This window comes from Camelus bactrianus, chromosome 20 (assembly GCF_048773025.1).
Source record: "Camelus bactrianus isolate YW-2024 breed Bactrian camel chromosome 20, ASM4877302v1, whole genome shotgun sequence".
Classification (NCBI taxonomy): Eukaryota; Metazoa; Chordata; class Mammalia; order Artiodactyla; family Camelidae; genus Camelus; species Camelus bactrianus.
Window position 1 is genome coordinate 43,730,849 of NC_133558.1, and position 17,125 is coordinate 43,747,973.

The following is a 17,125-nucleotide window of genomic DNA, read 5'->3' on the forward strand; positions in this document are numbered from 1 at the left end:
GCAGGCTGGGAGGCTACCAGTGGGAGAGGGGTGTCAGGGCTGCATGGGGACAACAGGGACAGTGTAGATGTAGTATATCCTTATGGGGAGGGCTTGTTAGCGGGGCCGCCCTCGTGGCACTTTGTGGCTGGAAGAAAGCAGATGGTGGCAGCCAGGCTGACTTTCTTCTTCTGCCCTTCCCTGCCTTTTGTGATGGTCTTAGCTCAGCCAATATTTGGAACAGAAGAGCTAAATTCCAGGGTAGACCAAGACTTTGTTGAGCTCGTTCAAGTGAGATCTGATAGGATTTAAATTTGTGTTGAGATCTGCTTGTTCACTTAGCTAGAAATTCACCATCTTTTGCATTTCCATAGGGGTTTTTATTCTTGATAAAGATTGCTTTCTTGGTGAAAGGAAATTGAATATAGCTGCTGTTTTTCTCAAAAATATCTTTAAAGAAATTTAATATTCAAAAGAATAGGAATATTCTGAAATGATAAAGTAAGTCTTCGGTGTAGTTTCTTTGGTTTCAGAGTTGACACGGAATTAGAGCCTTTGCATTACTTAATAGCACATCCTTGTCAGTATTTAAAGAGCTGTTAGTGAGCGCCCCAGGCCCCAGCTCTCAAAGCATCATTAAAGCTTGCTCTGAAATTGTGAATTTGTAAAGATCTCGTTTGCAGAATCCAAACAGTTGGTTTATAATATGCAGCATAGCCCTTTTTATAAAATAATAGGTTAAAACTTAAGAAAGTAGAAGATAGATATTAAAGCTGAAACATAAACATTCTTGTGCTAATGTTGCGACTGGAAAATTTGAAAAGAAAAATCCTTCTGTAATATCATCTACATGAAATACTTATATGTCTATCACATTTGAAAAATAACTACGCAGTGTTTTTCAGAGTCAGGGCCATTCCAGTTAAGATACTGTCAGTGATGGTTGCTGGTTTTCAATTGTAGAGTCTAAATTTGCCTTCTTTGCTTATTGTTTTTTTTTTTTTTTCTTTTTATGGTGAGAGGATTGAGTAGTGCTTTGCCAGCATGCTTTTGGGGCAATTTTGGGGCAGACTTTGTGCGCCAGCAGTGAGACATTTCTGTGCATTTTACTTTCTGGACATCATCAGGGCACATGCGGAAACACAAGGGGGTTTGTGCCTGCAGGCTGGGATGCTTCAGGACTCCCTGGTCCATCACCATTTGTTCTGGAGCTGCTCCGGTCAGTGAATGACTTTCTGTGGCTTGAAGTTAAGGTGGTCTGATGCAGATGATCAGATGTGTAGTTACAGTGCTGTTACTTGAAATAAGAGAAAACCTTGAAACACAGCTCTAAAAATACAGGATGAGGGAAGAGAATTGGATGAGCTGCTTGCAGTGGGGAGTCTTCTCAGGTGACTCCCTCACCGTGATTCCTGCCAATATCCACCCCAGCCCTGCACGGTATTCCTGCCGAAGCAAGCATGTCCTTTGCTCAGAAACGCGCTGGATTTCCTTGTGTCTCTGGGTGTTGGCTTTTTTAAAGCACATCTTACCCTTTGTTTCAAATGAAATTCTTGTTAGGAACCTCTTACACTCATTCTTCCAGACCTTGTCCATATGTAGCTGCTGAGTGGATGAACAGAATAAAATATCTCCATGTAGTGATTATTCAGACATAAGAATGAATAAAAAGAAAAAAGGGGAGGGGGGATGAAAAAGGCCACCTGCTCTGGGAAGTCCACCCTGACGGCTCAACCCGCCCTTTTCCCTTTGAAACCCCACCCCTTATAATCCTCTCTATTTGATAGTATTTACCACCTTCTAATAAACTATAACCTTAAAAAAAAATAGTATGCTAATACCACTTTGAAATGGATGACCGTTAATAACAACATGTTAAGTAAAAGGAGCCAGACACAAAAGGCCACATATTGTTGATTTCAGTGATCTGAAATGTCCAGAATAGGCACATGCAGAGGCAGAGGGCAGATGATGCTAGCAAGGGGCTGGCTGGACAGGGGGAGGGGGAGTGACTGCTAATGGACAGGGGATTTCTTTTTGGGTGGAGTGTTCTGGAAATAGATGATGGTAAGGGCTGCACAACCGTGAATATACAGAAAGCTGCTGAATCGTACCCCTTTAAGTGGGTGAGTTTTATTATATGTGAATTATATCTCAATTATAAAACACTGGAAAAAATAAAACTCAGTCAAAGGACAGCCTCTCCTGGGCCTGACCCGCAGTGGGGTCTGTCAGTCTCCCTCTGTGCTTGAGATGCTTGTGACATGGTTTTCTCCTGCAGGGACTGTCTCCTGGAGGTGGGAGCGGGAGGCAAGGTCCATGTGTCTCCATCATCTAGCATGTTGTAGATGTTCCCTAAATGCTTGTTAATAAATGCTCTGGGAGTAAGGACTAAAATGGGGCTCTTTCCTGGAAGAAGCTGTCAGCTCAGAGGGCTTGCCAGCCACTTAGGATAAATACGGGTCAGAGTGAAGTAACAAAATTCTCTGATAGAAGTTTAACAACGAGCTGTAGTACACACTAAGTAGAAGAGATTCTTGAATGGACTTACATTTCCTAATTTGGCTTCTTAAAGAGTAGAGAGAAATAAAAGTGGGAAAGAGAAGAAATCAATGCAAAAGAAAAGAGAAAACATGTAAAAATAATTAAGCTGAATGAGAAAAGGAAATGATGGGAGATTGAGTACATTGTATTGAAAGAGAAGTCTGTAAATCCTCGTGACTGATGGCTGGAGGGTAGCTGTGAGATTGGGCACTTCTCCAGGATGAGAACCCACCCGGGCCCCTGACCCACATGGTGGTGACGGGCTGTCAGCTTCCTGCAGAGAATGGGGTCCTGTGTTCTTGGCCTCTCACCTTCAGTCCATTGGAAAGGTACAGTGGAGCTTCCCGGGGGCTCCACGACGTGCGACACCACAGCAGACGGAGGGCAGAAGAGCTTGTGGGGACCCGGCTCACTTGTGTTGAGCCAGACGGTAAGGAAATTTATAGAACTGTAAAATGATGCCAATCTTCTGGCGTTTTGTTTTGGAAAATAGTTATCCTTCATAAAAATTTAACATTTAATGGGCTTATTATTTTAATAGGAATGAATATATAAAGTTTTAAATCCTTCTCTATTTTTCTTCATTTTTTTAATGGAGGTACCGGGGATTGAACCCAGGACATCTTGCATGCTAAGCATGTGCTGTATCCCTGAGCCATATCCCTCTCCCCTAGTTTTACTGTTGAATATGGTAAGTATCTGTAAATGTAACCTGCACACACACACAAAAGCACCCTTTGAGATCCTCAGTGATTTTTCAGGGTGTCAGGGAGATCTAAGACCAAAAAGTTGGAGGCCCGCAGAGCTAAAGAATACAGATGAAGACTGTAGCCCAGCTTGTCAGGCGTGTGTCTGCGTAAGGTTCTCAGGGTGGAACTGCCAGTGAGAGGAGAGCAAACGGTTGTAGCTACTAACTGTGGCCGCCTTTGAGAAGGAGGCAGGCCAGTTAGATATTTATTCCAGGTGGGGCAGATGAATTTAGGGTGAAGGAGGTGGAAAGGTATTCTGGTCCTGCTTCAGGTGGTATTATTTTAAAACACTTTCATTTCGGGGTCCTTCCTGCACAATCCATCTCTCTGCAGTGGCAGCATCTGGCCCAGAGCCTGCCACAGAGCGCACATTAGATTCTTGGTTAAATGAAGGACTGGATGGCCTGTTTCACGTGTGGGCTCAGTCCCTCAGTGGAACCCTGAGCATCGTGAGATTCTTCCGTGTTGCCAGCCTTGACACGGGCGTGCAGAGCAGAAAAGGTGGTGTGTTCCTGTTTGTAACAAAACCAGAGATCTGTGGGTTTGATCTTTGGGGGGAAAATTGGTATTTCCACGTAACCAGACTGTCCAAATCATTCTTAGTCACTGCAGTCTGAGATGAGGATGGGCCGTAATTTTGTTCATTGTACTTTGTCTTTAACACCCAGCTGAGCTTGAGGGGCTGCGTTCGGCCTCTGTCATCTATCACTATCCTGCTGAGACTGGTTGCCAGGCTGGGGCTCAGAGGTTCCAGGGCAGCTCACTTCCTGCCAAGGCAGCCAACAGACACCGCCCGGTAAGCTCTGCCCGTGCCTCTGTCCTGGGCTCGTTGGCAGTCCTTCAGCAAGCAGGAGTAATTTGTTATTGTTTCCTCTGAGTTAAGCTTGACTAATGTTTAAATAAAGTATAAAATCCGTTGCGTCAAGAATCCTACACATGAGACATTTTCTTCTGATTTTACTGAATATGCATCAATCATATTGAGTCTTATTGAATGATAATAATGGATTACAGTCATTGGTTGATTTCTGGAACAGATACATAATATTTTATGGTAGATCGACCTTGAACTTCTCGGTTCTTTTCATCCTGGGTATTTGCTGATGTTAATCCCAGATGTCAGTTTTAACAGCTGATTCAGGGCCTGGGGCCTGCTGCTTTTGTTCCTGGTTGATGAATTTCTTTTACTGAGTGAAGTTAGATTTGGTTATGTTCATTAGCAGCTGCAGACAGAAAGAATTTTTTTTCAGGAGATGACCTGCAAATGATCGCTGAATGACTTTGACCCTTTGAGCCCCTAATGAATGAAATTGCCTTAAAAGGTTCAGGACATAGCTGTCATATTGCACAGGTTGCAAAGGTAATAACAGAATGCGGAGATCCAGGTGGGACACAGAGCTGCCAGGTGATTTTTGATCCATGAGTTTTTATTTATTTTTTTATGGATTATTCCCTCCAAGGAGAAAGCCTCTGGTCGTAGATGTGTATTAGATGAGGAAATGCCTTAAATTTCCTTCTCCCTGATTTATTCCATCCCCCCCACCACCAAGTGGTGCAGAGAACAGAAGCCGCGAGGCCTGAACCTGGGTGCACTCTTTGTACCCATTGAATCTGATGGTTCTTGAAGATAGTTCATCATTCTTCCTCAGGCCGTTCTAGTGGTTTCAGTGGGGTCTCAGCTACTGGAGAGGGAAGAGGCAGCCTGAGATGTGATAGAGGAGATCAGGTCTAGATGTCTCTGTTCCCCCTTTCCTGGGCTTGATTCTGACCTGAGGTCCCTCCCATCAGTGTTCCCCTCCTCTGTGTTTATCCCTTGCCATTGTCTCTGCTGTCTCTGGGAGGAGGTTCCAGCTTTCTAAGCCCCCGGTCCTCTGCTCCCTCTCTCTGGGAGTGCCTGTTGCTGTGGGTGGCTTTGTTTTGTTGTCACCCTGCAATGTGAAGACTCCTCATGTGCTGAGGCCGTTCTACTCATGTGAGCAGTGAGGCTTAGAGATTTTGCAGAGTCATGTTTCTTTTTCCCTCTTGCTGAGTGTACGTGAAAAAGGTTTAAGTCCGAGAACGGGCTCTGTCTGCAGAAATGTCTTTATTTAGTTTTGCATGGTGTAAAAATCTTGAGAGCTTTTTAATCATTGAAGACAGTCTGTGGGGGAAACAGTCAGTGAAGCCCAGGTGAGACCTGGAAGAGCCGCACTTCCCTCACTGCCACGGGTGGTGACTTCACCCCCCTTCAGGCAGTAAAGGGCCCAGACCTGTGAACGGAGGTGACATCATGAATAGATATGTGCATCCGCTGCTTCACCTTGGGTGTTAATTTCAAGCTGAGGCAGTTTGTGGCCGCAGCCTCATCCTATATCAGGAATTTATGAGGAAGACCAGACAGACTTGATTAGTGCAGTATGAAGTTTTCATGAAATTAATGTCATTCTAGTAAGATAGGGACTAGTTAAAGTGTCTTAAGCAGACAACCTTGAAGATTATTTACATAGAATGTGTATTTTTACAACTCAGAATTCGTATTGCCATGTAACCATCCACTAGAACTTTTAAATTTGAAGGAATCTGACCAGAACCATTAATTTAGAAAAATCAACATTAAATATTTTCAGGGAATAACCTTATCTCTTTTGTGATTGAAGAAAATTTTGATTTTCTTTCTGTACTCTTAATAGGTTTTAAAATATCAAAGCATTGATTTGACATGTCACTTTTTAAACAGAGAGAATAAAGTTCAAGCTGTTTTAATATGTAATTAAATATTTTTGTATTTCAGCAAACTGGTGTGATTTCCTGACTCTTTGGGAAGTTTTTGCAAGACACTTAGATTACCTACTGTTGGAAAAATGCAGAAGTGACTTTTATGAATATAGGACTAGTATAGATCTGTTGGTTTTTGATATAGTGCAAGACATGAGGACTTGGAGAACTTTGCTGCTGATTGCCAGAAGGACAGATGCCGGGTCTCAGTCTCCCCTCCTGTAAAATGAAGAGGCTTAACTGGATTCTTTCCACTACTAAGATGAGTTTCCATGAGCCTACGTCTTTTGTTTATATTCAGGAATGTTTACAATATCAGATTAAATGCTGAATACCACTCCCTTCCCCGAAGAAGAATTCAGTGTGTGCTAGATAAGCATTTAGTTATCTGATTCTTCTTTCTTTTTTTAAAATTTTATTTTACTGAGTTATAGTCATTTACAATGTTGTGTCAATTTCCAGTGTAGAGCACAATTTTTCAGTTATACATGAACATGCATATATTCATTGTCACATTCTCTTTCACTGTGAGCTACCACAAGATCTTGTATATATTTCCCTGTGCGATACAGTATGTTCTTGTTTATCTATCCTATATATACCTGTCAGTATCTACAAATTTCAAACTCCCCATCTATCCCTTCCCACCACCCTCCTCCCTGGCAACCAGAAGTTTGCATTCTTTGTTTATGAGTCTGTTTCTGTTTCGTATTTACATTCATTTGTCCTTTTCTTTTCTTTTTAAATTCCACATAAGAGTGATCTAATATGGTATTTTTCTGTCTCTTTCTGGATTACTTCGCTTAGAATGACATTCTCCAGGAACATCCATATTGCTGCAAATGGCATTATGTTGTCATATTTATGGCTGAATAGTATTCCATTGTATAAATATACCACATCTTCTTTATCCACTCATATGTTGATGGGCATTTAGGCTGTTTCCCTTTCTGGGCTATTGTAAATAGTGCTGCTATGAACATTGGGGTGCAAGTGTCTTTTTGAAGTAGGGTTCCTTCCGGATATATGCCCAGGAGTGGGATTCCTGGGTCATATGCTAAGTTGATTCCTAGTCTTTTGAGGAATCTCGATACTGTTTTCCACACTGGCCGCACAAGTCTGCATTCCCACCAGCAGTGTAGGAGGATTCCCTTTTCTCCATAGCCTTTCCAACATTTGTCATTTGTGGACTTTTGAATGATGGCCATTCTGGCTGTTGTGAGGTGATACCTCATTGTTGTTTTGATTTGCATTTCTCTGATAATTAGTGAAATTGGGCATTTATTCATGTGTCTATTGATCATTTGCATTTCTTCCTTGGAGAATTGGTTGTTTATGTCTTCTGCTGAGTTTTGGATTTTTTTTTTTTATATTAAGCCATATGAGCTGCTTATATATTCTGGAGATCAAGCCTTTGTCGGTTTCATCATTGCAAAAATTTCTCCCATTCCATAGGTTTTCACTTTATTTTGCTTATGCTTTCCTTTGCTGTGCAGAAGCTTGTACATTTAATTAGGTCCCATTTGTTTATTCTTGCTTTTATTTCTATTGCTTGGGTAGACTGCCCTAGGAGAACATTTTTGAGATGTATGACAGACAATGCATTGCCTAGGTTTTCTTCTAGAAGGTTTATTGTATCTTGTCTTATGTTTAAGTCTTTGATCCATTTTGAGATTATTTTTGTGTATGGTGTAAGGGAGTGTTCTAGCTTCATTGCTTTACATGCTATTGTCCAGTATTCCCAACACCATATGCTGAAGAGGTTGTCTATGTTCCATTGTAAGTTCTTGCCTCCGTTGTCGAAGATTAGTTAATAAAATGTGTGTGGGTTCATTTCTGGGTTCTCTATTCTGTTCCATTGGTCCATATGTCTGTTTTTGTACCAATACTATGCTGTTTTGATTACTGTAGCTCTATAGTATTGTCTGAAGCCTGGGAGGGTTTTTCCTCCAGCTTCTTTCTTTTTCTTCAGTGATGCTTTGTCAATTCTAGGTCTTTTGTGGTTCCATATAAATTTTATTATGATTTGCTGTAGTTCTGTGAAATATGTTCTGGGTAATTTGATAGGGGTTACATTAAATCTGTAGATTGCCTTGGGCAGTGTGACCATTTTAACAATATTGATTCTTCCAATCCAGGAACAAGGGATATATTTTGTTTTTATTTATTTTAGGCTCTACTGGGCTTAACATTCCTTGATTGTTTTTCCCCAAACCTATAGCAGGCAGGTAGCCTTGATGTGCCATCACTGCTTGGCTTATTTGACTAGATTGGGAGAGGAATGTAAATTTTAGCTTTCCATTGTTTTAATAAGTCTTTCCCCCATAGATTTATCAGCAAGTCAGCAATATAAAGTTGTATCTTAGCTGTCTGACCATCAGGGCCTCGACAATCAAGGATCAGACTGCTACATTTTAGTTCCTGGGTTCTCCCTAGACCCACAACATCAATATTTGCTGACTGCGTTGGCCATCGACTCAGCAGTGAGTAGAATTAATGATAGAAATGTCCGCTCCAGAATCAAAAAGCCTCTGAAAGATTTTTCTTGTATTTTCACATTACAGACAGGATGTGAATCCAGAATCTTTTTGGTTAAAAACACCCCCACCTTTCCTGTCCTTCCAAACCCTTCGTTTCCTCGCACAGTGTTGCTGACACCTGCAGGGTAGTATGGCAGCAGCGGCTGCTGAGCGGTTTTATTTCCTTTTTCTGCTTTTCATGGCTTTGTAGGTGACATCATGACCTTAATTTCTCCTGTATAGTCACTATCTGTCACCCCAGTATGAACCTGGACACCTTGAGAAGTTAAACTCGATCTTCCTAATAACAGGCCCACTGTCCCAGGAGGAAGAGGTCCATACATTTCTGTTTATATTAATGACGGTTCCTCTCCTGGCATAAGAATAAGTGAATTTAAACAGGGGATATCGATGGAGTCACTCCCTGCTGTTGCTGTTGATAATTCCATGACATTGTGCTGTAATCTTTGTTCACGCTGGCATGTACAGGGAACGCTCCCTTTTGTCATGGGGCTGGGAGCAAGCCCCTTTTGAAGCTTTCCTGAAGCATTGTCCCATCCTTATGCAACACAGACCTACATTGATTTGCCCAGTGATTTCCTTTTTCACATCTTGGACAGACTCCAGGAGATTTTTCCTTTTTATTTCTCATAAGATTTTCTGGTGCAGCCTTTTGTTTTGTATTTCTTCATTCCTTTTTTGTATGACCAATTTTTCCACAATTAAAACATTTGCCTTGAAAAGTTTTTCCTAATTTCAATCCTGCCATGGCTTGCAACATAATATTGGCCTTAAAACTTTCTGTTCCCACTCTCTGGCACAATTTTATATATTCAGTCAATGGAGCCTTCCCTTTAAAGGGACCGATAGCCATTTTGCAGTCCTCCTTATCATTTTCATAAGCAAGAAGTTGAAGAATTGTGTTCGCAGACTCCAGGCTTGTCTGAGTGGGAGATGGGAGCAAGATGACTAGAGTATACTGGGCAGGTCCCATACACCTGCCTCTGTCACTGCCATACCCCCAGGCACCTGACCTCACCACGCAAGCCTCCTGGGAGCAAGCTAACCAAGAGAATTGCATCCCTTGAACCTGAGGAAGCAGATGCTGCCCTCAAGGCAGGCCTCAGGGGAGATGGAAACCAATCCAGTAGCTCACACCCCACTTCTTATGCACATACTGAGAGTCCCTGCTGTGATAATGATGACAGTGGGGGTTTGGAGGTGCCCAAGACCATTCTAGGCACAATACTCAGTAATTACTTCATTTACTTTAACCCTCACAAGCCCTTTATGAATTTGGTGCCTTTACTGTTTCCCTATTTGACAGACAAGGAAGCTGAGGTTGGAAGAGGAGTGACTTTTCTAATACTAATTACCGATGATGGAGGTGGGGCCCAGGTCATCCATCTCCAAAGCACAAAGATCTTAACACACAGAGGATCTAGGAAAATGGGCATAGAATCTGATGGGAGACCCTTTTCCACTTTGTTATTTCCTCATCTGGTTTACCAAGGTGTTTTCATTCTTACTCGAAATGTTGAGACTATATTGACCTCCTTGCAAATTACCAACTGGATAGAAGAAGGTCAGACACCAGATGGTCCCGAGGTCCCTCTGACTCAGTGACATTGTGAATTGCTATAAATAACAGCCAGATACCCTTCAATCTTTCACTTCAAAAGGATAAGCCTGCACGTTATGTTCAGTCATTGACTCCTGAAAGTATAGGCTGTCTTCTCCCAGCTGACCTCCCCTTTGGTGGATATGTACAAAAATGATGTACATCCAAAACCAGGAGCTTGGGCTCCAATAATGACATAACTTATATGAATAGTATTTATATATTTTACATGCATTTCAGTAAACTGGTGAGTTTCCTAAACTACAGGTGGTAGAAATGAAAACTTGCAACATAATGAAAAACTTTGGCACTGAAAAGTTGACTCACACTCCCAGTCCTACATAAAATTCTGTGCTGCTCAGGAGACGATGAGGAAAACTGATGATGCAATAAGTGTAGTTCCTTCCCTGAAATCACTTGTGAATTCATCGATGAGATCACATATATAGAAGAAAGCAAAAAGCCAGCGTTAATACATGAGTGCTGTGATAAGATCTGTAGGGATTCTCTCAGGCTGAGCTCCCCAGGAAGCAGATCCTCAGACAAAAATGTGTGTGCGAGCCTGTTTCGGGTATGTACTTAGGAAGCTCCTCGGGGGAGGCAAAGTGAAAAGTGCTATTTTAATTGAAAACAAAAAAAATTCACTATCCTCCACTTTAACCATGTGGGCTGGCAGAAAAAGCCACCTTTCATATGATTTCACTCATAGGGAATATCCAGGAGAGGTAAAAACAGGCAGAGAGGAAGAGGACTTGGGGTTGTCAGGGACTGGTGAGGAAGGAAGCGGAGTGTGTGCTTTTGATCCAGGGCTTTACTTTGAGGAAAGAAATAGTGAGAAACTAGATAGTAGTGATGGTCGCACAGCATTGTGAATGCACCTAATCCTCCTGAATTGCACAATTCAAAAGGGAAAAGTCTATATTTTATTGCAAGAAACTAAAAACATAAAAATACAGGATATCATAGATGTGAAAGAAACAAAGGAAACTAAAGAAAAACCAAACGAAAACAACTCCAGGGGAAGGGAAGTCAACTTTGGGTGGGGGAGGGGATTGACCGTGGGAATTTGGAGAAGAAGGTGTGGCTGGGGACAGAGGGGGCTCAGCCCTAGGGGGTGGTGATGCCTGAACTGGTTCTCCGTTGCCCAGCATTCCAGGTTTAGGTCCTGGAGGAGCAGTAGGAGCTGCAAGCCGGAACTTGGGGTCTCCTGGTGGGCCAAGATCTTCCTTTGTTTGGTCTCTGGCATCCTCCCCTACCCCGCCTGCTCTGGATCTGTAACTGTTAGACTTGGAGAGAGCTTTGAGTCTTGTGGAAATGCTGAAGCTGTGACAGAAAAACAATTTACCCACGTGCCTCCCTTTCCATGTGCCTTTTCAAGAACAGAAATCTTCCTAGAGCTTTTCAGACACGTCTCACCCAGGAAGTGCCCACAGGATGTGTTCTGTGACTGAATTCTTCCAGACAGGTGGTCTGAGGCCAGTGTTTGCTCTGGTCCCAACAGCAGCCTTTGGGGACGCCTCCCTGTGTGGCCCAGCCCTCGGCCCTCCCTCACCTGCACAAATGAACCCTGCCCTGCCCTTCTCACTTTCAGGCTAGGCCTCTGTGGGCTTCTGGTCCTCCACCTGACCCATAGGGAGGAGGGCAAGGTGCTCCAGGTCGGAGCCGGGTGTGCTGAGCTGCCCGTCAGCCCCGGGCAGGACCCTGGTGAGAGGCCTGGGTGATGTCTGGGCAGGAGGCCTGCCCTGTTCACCTATGGGCCATGGTAGTGGGGACACCTCCATGTCCAGATCCACCCGGATCCTGTGCTGGCCCTCAGAAGTGTGGCGCACCAGCCCTTCACTCGGGGATGTGGAATAGGTGTCCTTGTCCACCAGCTCCTGTGGTGTCTGGCTCTGCAATGACTGTGACCAGCAGCCACCCTGGCCCAGAGGTCTCAGAGCCCTGCCCGGCCAGGACCACCCCTGTTTCTGCCCACTTGACCCTCTGCTGCCACATCAGACTGGGTCATTGTTCAGCTCAGACAGTCACCCGGGAGGGAAGAGACATACCCAGAGGGCATGGGCTCCACCTCGGGCATCAGGGTCCTGCCCTTGCCCTCCACATCCCAGCCAGCCATTTTGGACCCGGGTTGTGGGCGTGACCGGCCTCACAGGCCTCTGACTCTTCCTCAGCCTGCTCTTGCTTGAGGCAAGACCCTCCCACCCCAACATGACGGCCCCATCTGCACCAGCCAGGAAAGGGCTGTGGGGCTACCCAGGTGGGATCTGAGTGGTCGCACGGCCTCGGTAAGCCTGCCCTGGGGCTCCCTGTGTTACCTTTGGGTACCTCGAGGCCCCTGGGGTGAAGATTTACCCAGTGTCAGCACCGATGATACAGTCCCTTGTTGCAAGCATTCCACAGGCCGCGCCTCGGGTGTTGAGATGCAGCAGAACATCTCTGAGTTGCGCTGAGTTGACCAACCAAGTGAGCTGAATAGGGGGCTCCTCTACAAAGTCGGTGTCTTGGAACTTGGAACTAGGTTCCAAGTTCTGTTGAGCTCTATTTTGAGGTCACTTCCTGGGGTCCCCTTCCCCAAGCTTCCTCCTGACACAAAGCTCCCCAAGGGCATTTCTGGGCTGCCGATGGCTCACTTCCCACCCCATGCCATGTCCACACACAGTGACACCAACTCAGCTCAGCCCTTAGCCCTGGGGAGACCTGGATGCAGCCAGGACACCAGCTCTGGACACACCTCTGAGGACACAGCTGGGTTCAGACCCGGCTCCCCCGTCACCAGTGCTGTCACCCTGGACAAGCCACGTGCCTTTCAGTGTCTCCCCAGTCCCCCATCAGTGCAGAGGGCATCATTCAGGCCCCTGATTACTAGGTAAGCCATAAGACTATAGACACATTAATGTCCACTGCATATGTCACCCCCATGGGCTGGGATCACAGGGAGCTTGTGCACAGACCTAGCAAATGAAGGACACCACACAGGGCTGGCAGAGCGCAGAGCACACCCTACACAGGCTGGGGTCTGCCCTGAGGAATGAGGAAAGTCACCCTTCTTGCCGCCTGCTTCCCAGCTCCCTGTCCCCACGTTGAAATTAAATACAATTCTGAAATTTTCCACTCTGGCACACAACCTCCTAAGTCATTCTTTCATGTTCAGATTCAGGCTCAGTGTCTCATCTGGGCCTCTAGGGTGAGCTGCCCCACAGTGTCTCCCTGCTTGTTTGCCTTCTGGTCACACGTCCTTGTGTGATCCCCACACCCTCCCCTGCAGGGTGGATGGACATTGGGGCCAGGTTCTGACATGTAGACTGACTTGTGAAAACGTGCATGACTTCCACACATTCCCAGCTCCAGTGTTCATTCTTTCTCTCTCAGTGCTTCTCTGTCTGTTTTGTCTCTGTTTCTCTCTCTCCCTCTGCCTCTCTGTGTTTCATCCTGTCTGTCTATTTCCTGTATGTATGTGTGCATATGTTTACGTGTATATGTGTGTATTCATGTGTGTGTATTTTTAGGACCCAGGGCAGATCACTTCTGAAAATGCCTTGATGACATATTATGTGGTATTCATGTTACTGAAGAAAAAAAAATCTTTGAAAGTTGTGCAAACACTTTGGTGGAATCAGCTCTAAGGATCAGTACCGCTGGGGAAGGGATGCACCTGTGGCCCTTTGATGCATCCTGCACACTGTTCCCCCGGAGAGCAGCGTCTGTTCGCTCTTCCCTCCAGAGGACCTGCTGGGGCCTCTGCCTCCTCACGTTGTCACCAGGCTAAAGGCCTGCCAGTGCGATGGTGACCAGTGCTGCTGCCACAGTGTGTCCGTCTGCCTGTGTCCTCACCTGAGAGGTTGAGCATCTCGAGCACACTGGCCACCTGCACTCCCTCTCATTGGAACTGCCTGTGTGAGTTCTCTTTCTTTTTAGAACACTGGGTTTCATGAGGTTTTTGGCCCACAGGGATATGAAATCTTTCTCTGACCTTGGGTCATGAGGAAAGCTTTTTCCACGTTGTGGTTTGTCTTTCCAGCTGTCTTTCTTGGCCTTTGTTTGTTTTTTGGTTTTGTTTGATTTGTTTCACCACAGGAAGAGTGAAGCATCTCCCTTTTGGCTCTGGTTTCATAATTAGAACAGCAGTGCCTACCCCCAGATAATGCACAGAGTTATTAAAAGGGCTTTATTTTGTACACATCATCTTTAATTCATCTGAATTTTTCCTTTCAAAATACAAACATGCTAATTCATGTAAACACACACAAAAAAATCACCAGTCCCCTCTTAAGTTATGTGGGCACACACAAAAAGTCACCTTTTATATGATTTCATTAACAGGGATCCTCTAGGATAGGTAAAGACACAGAAAGAGAAAGGAGATTGGGGTTTTTCATGAGCTGGGGGAGGGAGGATGTGGGCTGTGCCTTGAATACAAGTTTTTACTTTGAGGAAGGAAATAGTCTGAAACCAAACAGTGGTGTTGGTCTCACAACATTATGAGTGCACTTAATGCTCCTTAATTGCAGAATTTTAAATGGGAAAAGCCTAAACTTTATTCTTGTAAACTTAAAACATATAACTAGATGTTACTCTAATAGAAAAGAACAAACCTGGCTCCATATTAGATCTGTTCTTTTGTCTTTAACCCTGTACCCTGTCTTCTAGGCTCAGTCTTGCTGGCCCTGCACATTTTGTAAAACAATCTTGCCTTTAGCCTCTCTGGTAAATGAAAGAGATTGTTCTCAAGGCTCTGACCTTTAAGCATATTAACACTTTTGCACTGATATAAAGACAATAAGTTGCCGAACAGAAAATAACTTGTTTTGTTAGATGTTTTGCAGGGGCAGCATGACCTGACCCTCGTGGACAGCTATAGAGCAAGAAAATGGTAGACTACGTCCTGGAGAACCATCTTCCCCATGTCAGACTTCAGGTTCATTTTCTATTCAAAAGGGGAGGGGCTGTGGTTCATTGCTGCAAACTTCTTGGCGTAGGATTTCTTTGTTCTTGGAATCCTTTGCAGTGGTCCACGTGGGTCGGATCATGGTATCCCTGTAAAACCTCGAAGAAAGCAAAGGTTATATTCTATCCTGCAACTTGTTATCTTTATAGGAGGGCAAAAGTGTTAATATCCTTAAAGGTCAGAGCCTTGAGAATAGGCTCTCATGCACATTTCAGGCTAAAGGCAACATTGTTTTACAAAAGGTGCAGAGCAAGCAAGAATAAGCCTAGATAACAGAAGGCAGGGTTAAAGGAAAAGGAACAGATCTAATATGGATTCAGATCTGTTCTTTTCTATTACAGTGCCTTTTGTTGAGAGGTAAGAGGATGTTTACAGGTGGGTCCTCCTCTGCCCTAGGCTGGGGTTCAGGCAGGAGTCCTTCCAGGTTCGCCATGAATGTGGACTTGATCTCCTGCAGAGAAAGTAACAATTATTGGTGATTAAAATTGCAGTGAAAGTCCCTTCAATTGCCTGTAAAACGTACCATGGCAAGGGACATCTCATAGGCCAGTCAACGGTCAGTCTCCCCTGATGCAAGGGACCAGCAACATGGCGGGTTCCATGGTGGCCTGGCCATCCAAGCTGCCTGCTTTGTTCTCCAGCTTTGGCTTCCTAACATGAACACTTTAAAAGTTCCCATCCCTCTTCCCTTCTGCCCAGTGTGAATGAACAAGGTACCTGCACCCACATGGGCTGAGCCCACGCCATGCACACAGCCCTGTGCACACAGCCAACTGCCTGCTCTCCATCTCTGGGCTTAGCTGCAACCTCCAAACTCCCCAATCCCTGCAGGTCCGCATTCCCAGTGCTTCTGCCCTAGGGGTCTGGATCACCATCAGGACCATCAACCACCCCAGGTCCACAGGCCAGTTGCGGGCAGGCAGAGATCACCCTGACACTCAGACTCAGATGAGGCACAGCTCGCAGGGTTCAGGACACCAGGGCGGGAATTGTATCTGCCTCCAGCTCGGCCCGCCTCGCCGGTAGCCTCAGACACTAGCTATGCAGGTGCACACTAGGCCAGAACCTTCGCTGGTGGCAGTCACCATAGGGACTGGAGTCCGGAATACCAAACCCCAACCACGGGGTGAGTGGTGAGAGAGTCAACTCCAGGTAGGGGTGCACTAGGTGTGAGGGGGAACCCGCAGTGAAGGGGATACAGGCTGAGAGGTGACAGGCTGCTCAGAAGGAACTGACCCGGTTGAGGGGTGAGGGGGACCACTTAGGGATGTTGGAGGTCCTGTGGTGAGGCATAAAGGGTGAAGTTGGGGTGTAGGGGCCATAAGTTAGGACCTAGCAGGATGGAGTATGTGGCAGGGACCTCGGTGTGTGGAGAAGGAGCCCCATCTTCTGGGTCTGGTGGGAGACTGGGCCTGTCCAGGATGAGAAGATAGTATCGGGAAGGGAGAGGCTAGCAAGGGGAGTGGGCCTGGGGCTGTGGCCCGGCCCAGGGCGGTTTTGGTTTTGAGCGCCAGGACCCCATTGATGGCGGTATGGGGGCTCTGGGGATGGAGATCTGGGGAATGGCGGGCAGCGGTGTGGCGGGCAGGAGGGTAGGCCTGCAGGAGAGTGGGCCTGCAGAAGGGTGGTGTCCCAGCCCACCGTCCCACCGCAGGGCCTGACCCAGGTCCTCCTGGCCCCAGGCGCCACTTCCGGTACAGCAGGAGCCCCAGCCGAAAGTCCCCGATGCCGGCGGGACTGGGTGGGGGAGGGCGCGCATGCGCAAACGCACAGACGCGCGGACAGCGGAACCCGCGCAGAGCGTGTGGCAGCCAGGTGGGAGCCGGGTGTTCCTGGAGCAGCTCCCTGAAAAGGAGCGCGGCCTGGAGTCTGGGCCGACGCTTACAGTCTCCTCCGCTGCCGCCGCCTGGGAGGTGAAGGGGCGCTGGATGGGGCACGGAGCCGGCGAGTGCGTTGTGAGCTGCGCAGCTGGGGAGGTGCATGGGTAGGAGTGCTTAGTTGAATCCCGGGCCAC

General features: G+C 45.9%; 1 long non-coding RNA gene across 1 annotated transcript in view; it reads left to right on the plus strand.

Moving 5' to 3' along the window:
* LOC141574281 (uncharacterized) overlaps nt 1-10,186 on the plus strand; it is a 28,992-nt gene extending 18,806 nt beyond the window's left edge. The window contains exons 6-7 of the long non-coding RNA XR_012501193.1: nt 2,804-4,068; nt 6,043-10,186. This is a non-coding gene — a long non-coding RNA (uncharacterized LOC141574281). The remainder of the gene's footprint in view (nt 1-2,803; nt 4,069-6,042) is intronic.
* The last annotated feature ends 6,939 nt before the right edge of the window (nt 10,187-17,125 follow it).